Source organism: Dipodomys merriami, unplaced genomic scaffold (assembly GCF_024711535.1).
Source record: "Dipodomys merriami isolate MVZ:Mamm:240054 unplaced genomic scaffold, mDipMer1.0.p SCAF_65, whole genome shotgun sequence".
NCBI classification, from domain to species: domain Eukaryota; kingdom Metazoa; phylum Chordata; class Mammalia; order Rodentia; family Heteromyidae; genus Dipodomys; species Dipodomys merriami.
Window position 1 is genome coordinate 676,374 of NW_027206235.1, and position 10,335 is coordinate 686,708.

Sequence of the window (10,335 nt, forward strand, 5' to 3'; positions counted from 1 at the left end):
CAAATTACTCAAGCTGATTCAAAACTTTGGCAAAGTAGCAGGTTATAAAATTAACCCCCCAAAATCAATGGCTTTTCTGTATGCCAACAATGAGAAAAGTGTGGCTGAAATTAGGAAAGCAACTCCATTTGTAATAGCCCCACAAAAAATAAAATACCTTGGAATTAACTTAACTAAAGTAGTGAAGGACCTCTACGATGAAAATTTAAAATCTTGAAAAAGGAAATCAACACAGAACTTAAAAAATGACAAAACCTCCCATGCTCCTGGATTGGCAAGATCAACATCGTGAAAATGGCAAAACTTCCCAAGGCTATCTACAAATTCAACGTGATACCTATCAAAATTCCACCCTCATTCTTCAAGGAAATAGAAGAGGCAATCCAAAAATTCATATGGAACAATAAAAGACCCCGAATAGCAAAAACGCTCCTCAACGGAAAGAACTCTGCTGGAGGAATATCAATACCAAATTTCAAACTCTACTATAAAGCCATAGTAATCAAAACAGCTTGGTATTGGCATAAGAACAGACCTCAGGACCAATGGAATAGAATTGAAAACCCAGAAATGAACCTACAGACCTATAGCCATCTAATCTTCGATAAGGGAGCTAAAACAATAGAATGGAAGAAAGACAGCCTCTTCAGTAAATGGTGCTGGCAAAATTGGTTAACTACATGTAGAAAACTAAAGCTAGATCCTTATATATCACCCTGCACCAGAATCAACTCCAAATGGATCAAAGACCTTGAACTCAAAGCAGACACTCTGAAAACATTACAGGATGGAATAGGAGAAACCCTAGGTGTCCTTGGCTCAGGCCGAAATTTTCTGAATAGAGACCCGGAAGCACAACAAATCAAAGAAAGGTTGGACAAATGGGATTGCATAAGGTTGCAGAGCTTCTGCAGGGCAAATGACATAGCTAGCAAGATCAATAGAAAGCCCACCGATTGGGAGAAGATCTTTACTAGCCATACAACGGACAAGGGTCTCATATCTAAAATATACTTGGAACTCAAAAAATTAAACCCCCCAACAACAAATCCTCAAAGAAACAACTGCCCAATAAATAAGTGGGCGAAAGACTTAAAGAGAAGCTTCTCTGAAGAAGAAAGAAGGATGGCCAATAGACACATGAAGAAATGTTCAACATCCCTAGCCATAAAAGAAATGCAAATCAAAACAACATTGAGATATCACCTCACTCCAGTTAGAACAGCAAAAATCAAGAACTCTAACAACAACAGATGCTGGAGGGGATGTGGACAGAAAGGAACCTTACTTCATTGTTGGTGGGAATGTAAACTTGTTCAACCACTTTGGAAAGCAGTATGGAGGTTCCTCAAAAGACTTCACATAGATATCCCCTATGATCCAGCAATCCCACTTTTGGGCATTTACCCAAATGTATACAAACAAGACCACACTAAAGCTACCAGCACAACTATGTTTATTGCAGCATTATTTACCATAGCTAAGATATGGAACCAACCCAGATGCCCCTCAGTAGATGAATGGATCAAGAAAATGTGGTATATATACACAATGGAATTCTATGCCTCCATCAGAAAGAATGACATTTCCCCATTTGTTAGGAAATGGAAAGGTTTGGAAAAAATTATATTAAGTGAAGTAAGCCAGGCCCAAAGAAACATAGGTCCCATGGTTTCCCTTATTTGCAATATCTAGTATAGGTATGAGTCAAGCAGAAAAGGTCAGATAATGTGATGTTAGGAAAATGAACCCTTAAATACGTATTTTAATGTTTTCGTTTCTTTCATGCATGTGTTTCTATCGCATTTATAAGATTATTTCTTTGTTGCTTTGTATGTCCCTCCCCCACAGTGTAACCCCCGCTTTCACTATATTTGATGTCAGTATAGCATGTGGATGAGATGGGGACATACAAGTCGTTTAAGGATTCAGGTGGACCTGTTGCAACAATGAGTACAAAATGTCATGTCAAAACCAGGTTTACAATGTCGGTGTGTGGGGGGGAGGGGGTATGATTGCGTGGGGGGGAGGGGGGAGGCTGGGAAGGGAGGTGAAGGGTAAACAAAGGGGGAGGCTGCAATGCTTGGTAAGAAATGTATGCATTATCCTGCCCATGTAATTGTAACCCCTCTGTACAGTATGTTCACAAATAAAATGAAATTATATTAAAAAAAAAAAAAAGAAAATTTCGGCCTGAGCCAAGGAGACCTATGGTTTCTCCTTTTCCATCCTGTAATGTTTTCAGAGTGTCTGCTTTGACTCCGAGGTCTTTGATCCATTTGGAGTTGATTCTAGTACAGGGTGATATATAAGGATCTAGCTTTAGTTTTCTACAAGTAGTTTACCAATTTTGCCAATACCATTTACTGAACAGACTGTCTTTCTTCCATTCTATTATTTTAGCTCCCTTATCGAAGACTACTTGGTTATTTGTCTGTAGGTTCATTTCTTTCTTTCTTTAATTTTATTTTATTTGTGAATATACTGTACAGAGAGGTTACAATTACATGGGCAAGATAATGCATACATTTCTTACCAAGCATTGCAGACTCCTCCTTTGTTTACCCTTCACCTCCCTTCCCAGCCTCCTCCCTCCCTCCAATCCTTCCCTCCCCCCGCTTCCCCCCACCATCATTGTAAAGCTCCTTTTTGACATGACAATTTGTACTTCTCATTGTTGCAACAGGTCCACCTGAATCCTGAAATGACTGTTTTTCCCCATCTCCTCCATAAGTTATACTGACATCAAATATATTGAAAGCAGGGGTTATACTGTGGTGGAGGGACATACAAAGCAACAAAGAAATAAACTTATAAATGCGTTAGAAACACATGCATGAAAGAAAAAAAAGATTAAAATACCTAAGGATTCATTTTCCTAACATCACATTATCTGACTTTTTCCGCTTGACTCATACATATACTAGATATTGCAAATAAGGGAAACCATGGGACCTGTGTTTCTTTGTGCCTGGCTTACTTCACTTAATGTAATTTTTTTCCAAGTTTTTCCATTTCCTAACAAATGGGGCAATGTCATTCTTTCTGATGGAGGCATAGAATTCCATTGTGTATATATACCACATTTTCTTGATCCTTTCATCTACTGAGGGGCATCTGGGTTGGTTCTAGATCTTAGCTATGGTAAATAATGCTGCAATAAACATAGTTGTGCTGGTAGCTTTAGTGTGGTTTTGTTTGTAAACATTTGGGTAAATGCCCAAAAGTGGGATTGCTGGGTCTTGTAATTTTCTAAATAAAAAATAATATGAGATTTGGGAGCCAGTGGCTGCTGCCTCTAATCCTCGCTACTCAGGAGGCTGATTTCTGAGGATTGCAGTTGGAAGCTAGACTGGACAAAGAAGTATGTGAGACTCTTGACATTCTTATTTCCAATTAACCGTTAAAAAACCAGAGGTGGAGTTGCAGTTCAAGGGGTAGAACTCTAGCTTTGAGTAAAAAGCTCAGGGACAAAACACAATCGCTGAGTTCTAGGCTCAGGATGGAACAAAAAAAGATAATATTATCTGCAAAAAAGATAATTACACTCCTTCCTATCAACACAGATATTGACATTTCTATTGTCAAATTGATTTTCCTTGCAAATCTAGTTCCTGCAACTTACAAGTGGTGACAGTAGATATGGTACCCTTGTTGCTGATTTTAGGAGAAAAGTATATGTGGTTTCACCATTAAGTAGGACACACACACACACACACACACACACACACACACACACACACACACACACACACTAGCCTAAATGTGAAAAAAACAAGAATGATAAATGATTGGTGAGTTGAGAGATAACAAGGAATGTAAATTTGGAGGCAAATGAAATTGATATCTGTGATGGTTAATCTTGAGGATGAGCTTCAATGGGATTGATTTGATTTGGTTTAGATGCGCCCAGCTAATAATTAAAGCATAACTCTGGGTGTGTTTGGTGGGTTTCCATAACAGATTAACCGAAGCAGATATCCCTCCTGCACATGGGTGGCACCAGCCGGTATGCTGGCTTTCCATACGGAGTTAATGAAGAGAAAAGGGAATCTTCCCATCGAAGCACTCCCTTTCCCTCTCTTACCCCTCCCCATGCTCCATGTCCTCCATGTTCTTCTCTGCCATTAATGCCTGAAATCTATGACACTGAGAAAAATAACTTCCTAGGATATTTCTGTCAAATATTTTGTCATAGCAAGAAAAAAAATACATGGCTAACACACAACCGAATCTTCCACTTTTACTCCTTGTTTTATTGATTGACTGATTGATTTAGCCATACCTGGAACTGGAACTCATTGGTTGAGCACTGTCCCTGAGCCAAATTGTGCTCAATCAAGGGTAGTATTCTACCCCTTGAGCACCAATGCCATTTCCAGCTTTTTTTGAGTACTTTATTAGACTTGAGAGTCTCAGAGACTTCTCTGCCCAGGCTGGGTTGAACCACCATCCACAGATCTTAGCCTTCTAAGTAGCTAGGATTACAGGCTTGAGCTGCTGGTGCCTGGCCACATTCTACCATTTCTTCTTCCTTCTTCTTGATTCTTCCTCCTGTCCCCTCCCAAACTTCCTCCTCCACACCATGCTAAATAAGTATAGGCTTTACTATTGAGCTGGACACCCAGCCATTGGCTGCCATCTTTACTCAATGAAATAAACAGCTGACATCAATGGGTTGCTGAGTATATGCTAGGCACCAACCCACCTTTTTCTTTGTGAACTTGGTAATAAACCTATGAGATAGGTAATCATTATCTTAGTCTTACAGACCAGGCTACTGGAACAAAACCAATGATTTGCCAGGGCCAAAAACACAAACCTTTAATCCCGGCCCAACAAACCTCTCAATCCAACTTCAGTAGTGAAGATGAGACTCAAACCCAGGCACTCTCTTCATTAGACAGAGCCTGTACTTAATCACACCTTGTTTTTGATTCCTTGCTACAGGAATGTGAGGGTAGGGGATAACAAAGGCAACACACTAATGGAGTATTATTTGAGGGTGAGATTTGCCATTGGAAAGACCAGGATAAAAGACCCAGCTCCAGCATTTACTAACGTGTGACATCATAGACAAGTCATTTTAATTTGTTTGCCTCTGTTTCTATATCTGGAAAATGGAGATAATCAGAATGCCTTCCTTCATAAAGGAGCAGGTTCCCAGCAAGGTGTAATTGGCTCACACCTGAAATCCTAACTACTAAAGAGATTGAGATCAGATTATCAAGGTTCATGGCCAGTCTGAGCAGTATAGTCTGTGATACTTTATTTCCAATTAATCACCAGAAAACTAAAAGTAGTGAAGTAATGAAAACTGGTAGAATGCTACCTTAAATAGAAGAACTCAGGTACAGAGCCTGGGACCCAAGTGCAAGCCTGACAACCAAAACCAACAACAACAAAAGAGCAAGTTCCAATCATTTCTTTAAGATAGTATAATAAGCTTTAAATCTGATGATTGAAGTTCAAATCCAGCCCAGGCAGCTAAATCTGAGAGTTTTATCTCCAATTAACTTAAAAAGAGCCAGAAGTACAGATGTGGCTCAAATGATAGAGGGCCAATTACAGGTAGCCACCCACTGCCTTTGCTCCAACCTGTCATAAGCCCAGCACAAGTGGCTCAACAGCAGATATTTGTTGGTGGGAAACTGAAGGAGTGAACACTATGAGGGCCCTCGCCTCCTGCTATCTTTTCTTGTCCAGGCCCTCCCTGGCTGTATTGTTATCTATTCTCTCATCCTGGGAAAATAACCATAGCATAAAATGTGTCATCTCAACCAGTTACAATTGTACACTTCAGTGGCTTTAAGTACATTCAAATTTTCATGCACCCTCTCTGATACCAACTTCTAGAACTTTCTCAGAATCCAACCTGAAATTAAGCACTTATTAAAGAGCACCTTCCATCCATCCCTTTCCACAGTCTCAGGAAACCCACCATTCTACTTCCTGTCTCACAATTTGACTGTGGCAGATCTCCTGTGACTAGAGTCATGATATTCTAATGATAGTGGTAGTAATGGTGTGTATGTGCATGTGCTTATATGTGTGCATGTGTGTGTGTGTTTGTGTGTTCATGCTCATGCACACACAATTTTATTGCTTGTACTAGGTCCTGGGCACCATCCGTGGGTTTTTTTGCTTAAGGCTAGCACTCTGCCACTGGTACCATAATTCCACATCAGTTTTTTGAGATAGTTAATTGGAGATGAGTCTCATAAAGCTTCAGTCCTCAGCTCTAAGCTTCCTGAATAGCTAGAATTACAGCCATGAGCGAACAACTCACGGCTAGAGATGGTGAATTTTAACACATTAATTCTGCTAGCATGTAGTGCCTCATGTTTTAGTCAAACATCAATGTAAATGTTGCTGTGAAAAGACTTTTGGAAGCAGGGGTTATACTGTGGGGAAGGGACATACAAAGCAACAAAGTAATCATCTTATAAAGCTGTTAGAAATAATCGCAAGGAAGAAAAAACATTTGAATCTTTATCTTGGGGTTCATTTCGCCTAACATCAATTTATCTGACTGTTTCTGCTTATGTCAGACATATACTATTTGTTGCATATAAGGGAACCCTTGGGACCTATGTTTCTTTGGGTCTGGCTTACTTCACTTAATATAATTTTTTCCAAGTCTTTCCATTTCCTAACAAATAAAAAACAAATTGTTTAAATAGGGATACAGGTGGACCCATTGCAACAATGAGATATAAAAGTCGTTATGGAGAAAAACAAACTTTACATCTTTGGAGGGAGGGGGGATTAAGGGTGGGTGGGTGGGAGATGGGAAGGGATGGTAAGGGGAAACAAAGGAAGAGGCAACAATGTTTGATAAGAAATGTATTCATTACCTAGCCCAAGTAATTGTAACCCCTCTGTACAGTATTTTCGCAATAAAAAAGGAAAGAAATTAAAAAATTTTTGGATGTGATTACCATTTTAATCACATGGGTAAATTTCAATAGATAAATTTAAATAATTTTAAACTTGGAGTAAAGAAGATTTATTATGGCCTGGGAATGTGGCTTAGTGTTAGAGTGCTAGCCTAGCATGCATGAATCTCTGGGTTTGATTCCTCAATACCGCATGAACAAAACCTAGAAGTTACTCTGTGGCTCAAGTGGTAGAGCACTGTCCTTGAGCAAAAGCAGCTCACTGACAGTGCGCAGGACCTGAGGTCAAGCCCCAGAACTGGCAAAAAACAAAAACATAACAAAACAAATCAAAAAAAGATGATTACCCTTCCTAAATAGAATGGGCTTTGTCCAATGATTTGATGAATTTCAAAATTTGAGTATCCTCACTTAACTGCAGTATAGAAATTCTGAGTCTCCATCTACAGGCTGAATGATGCAAAAATTTTCTCTTGCTTGAGATATCAGGCCTGATATCCCCCAATCAACACATACACATATGTGTATACATACATGCATGTGTACATATGTGTGGACACATTTTATATATGTGTATATAGATATACACACATATACATATACACACAAGTTTATAGTGGGGAGGCTTGAACTCAGGGTTTAGACACTCCCTTAGCTTATTCTGCTTGAGACTAGTACTTACCTCTTGAGCCACACACACCTTCAGGTCCAGGTTTTTGTTGGTGTGTGGGAGATAGTCTTGGGTGAAGGTTATGAGCCTTTTTTTTGTTTTTATTTTTTGGTGCCAGTACCAGAGCTTGAACTCAAGATCTGGGCACTGTCCCTTAGATATTTCACTCAAAACTAACACTCTATAACTTGGGCTACAGCTCCATTGCAGGCATTTTAGTGGTTAATCGGAGATCATGGCTGTAAACCATGATCCTCAGACCTCAGCCTCCTGAGTACCTAAGATTACAAGCATGAGATACCAGCACCTGCCTCAGACAGTATTCTTATGTTTACTATTTGCATTTTGAGCTGTGTGGCTCTAGTCAGTGGCTTAATCTCTCTGAATACCATTTTCTGATATGTGAATGAAGTTTAAGAAAGAACATCAATAATAATAAATACTCCATGGGGTGGGTATGGACATTTGATGGGGTAAAAATAAAATAAATGAAACCTTCATGTCTCAATACAGGAGTTGTTAGTAATCAATATTTATTATTTGTCATTATTATTTGGCCTGACCTTGATTTGAGAAGCCTTATAAGGTGCAGGGCAGAGAAGAGAAGTCCCACTGCAGCCTCTTCCCTGCCCCATCTCACTGGCTTTCTTTGAGGTCACTAGAGGCCCCCAGCCTTGATAAATGTCCTAGCCCTATATGTTATGACTTGCTGGCAGATTTGAATTTGACTTTAATCACTCGTGCTCTGGCTGTGATTTTGAGGAAAATGGCTAAATACTGTTGGTGCCAATGGGGAGATAGCAGCCCATTCTATACTCTGGTCATTGAAGACTCCCCAAAACAATAGAGAGAGGGAGGGAGAGAGAAGGAGAGGGCTGGCAGAATCTGTGCTGGACCAGGACTGTCAAATGGGATAGAGAGACCCACCCTATAGCCATTGAGGGGGCTCCCTTTCTTTTCCTGGAGTGCTGGTGATGTAGGTATTTTTTAGATGATAGGATAGAAGGATCAGAGTAGGCATGTCACTGAAAGGATCTGATTTCAAGGAATGGATACCCATGTCTTACTCTTCTTGCCATGAGAGGTCCTTGGTGTCCTCAGGTTCCTAGTCTTTATAAATGAAGCTAAGGCTAGATCTTCAGTCCCAAGGCCCAGGGAGGATTCAATAGGCCTGAACTCAAGCACAGCATGGACTCTGTAGGGGGAATCTGACTGTCAGCACCAGCCAAGGATGTGTGGTTAAAAAACTATGCCTCCTTGTTGTCTGTAGGTTCCCGGATACCCAGAAGTTTCTATTTCACTCAACTCTTGAACTAGATCATTCCTTCCTTCCCTTTCTCCTTCTATCCCCTCCCTCTCTTTTTTGTCTTCTTTGGACTTGATCACAGGGCCTGTGTCTGAGCTTTTTCGCTCAAAGCTAACTCTCTACCACTTTGCGACACAGTTCCACTACTGGTTTGCTTTTACATATCTGAGCCACTAATGCCACAATTCTTCTCTCCCTCTTTCCTTCTCCTCCTGCCCCTACTCCCTTTCTTTCTTTCTCTTTCTTTCATTTTGTGTTTGTCCTATGGTCTGAAAAGAGGGCTTGGGCACTGTTTCTGAGCTCTTCATTCAACGCTAAAATTCTACCACTTGGGCCACAGCCCCACTTCCAGATTCTTACAGTCTTTCCTTCCCAGGCTGGCTTTGAATAGCAATCCTCAGATCTCAGCCTCTTCACCAGCTAGAATTAAAGGTGTGAGTCACCATCACCTGGCTTACTTTTTCTTTTCAAAAACTTTCATCACAGGCAGAGTAGTTAGTGCTGTAATGAAGCACCAGCCAGACTCTGTAATAAGGACATACAAGTCTCAACTGGCCTAGGGTCAAACATTATTAAAACCAATTCACACTGAGGAAACCAGGTAAGACAGATTTACCCAGAAGGGTGAAGAATCTATGCCTGATGCCAATAGTTACATCTAGACTCCTAGTTACTGAGGAGGCTGAGATCTGAGAACCATGCATGATTCAAAGTCAGCCTGGGCAGAAAAGTCTGTGAGAGTCATCTCCAATGAAGAACTAAAGACCAAGAAGTGGAGCTTTGGCTCAAGTGGTACAGTGTGCCAACCTTGAGAATAAAAGCTAAGGGACAGAACCCAGACTCGAAGTTCAAACCCTAGGATTGGTGCACACACACACACACACACACACACACACACACACACACACACACACACACACACACACACACACACACACACACACACACACCACAGAATGCCTGTAACCTGTTTGTCTCTTGGTCCACAGGTTTATTCCCCAAAAAAGTACTGGGACAGGGGCATGGATTTGAGGTCTGAGTCCACTGACACACCAGGAATTTTCCTCCTCTGTAATATGGAAATAAGCATACCTGACTTATATGGTTGTTGGGAGCATTAGATGAGCTAACAAAAAGGGGCGTATGTGTGTTTGAGTGTGTGTGTATATGTGTGTATTTGTTTGTTTGTGTGTGTGTGTGTGTGTGTGTGTGTGTGTGTGTGTGTGTGTGTGTGTGTGTGTGCCATTCCTAGGGCTGTCCCTGAGCTTTTTTGCTCAAGGCTAGCACTCTACCACTTGGGACACTGGTCCACTTCAAGTTTTTTTGATGTTTAATTGGAGATAAAAGTGTCATGGACTTTTCTACCCAGTGCTGGCATTGAACCACAACCATATATTGCTAGCCTCCTGAGTAGTTAGGATTACACATGTGAACCACTGGCTTCAACTATAATGAGGTTT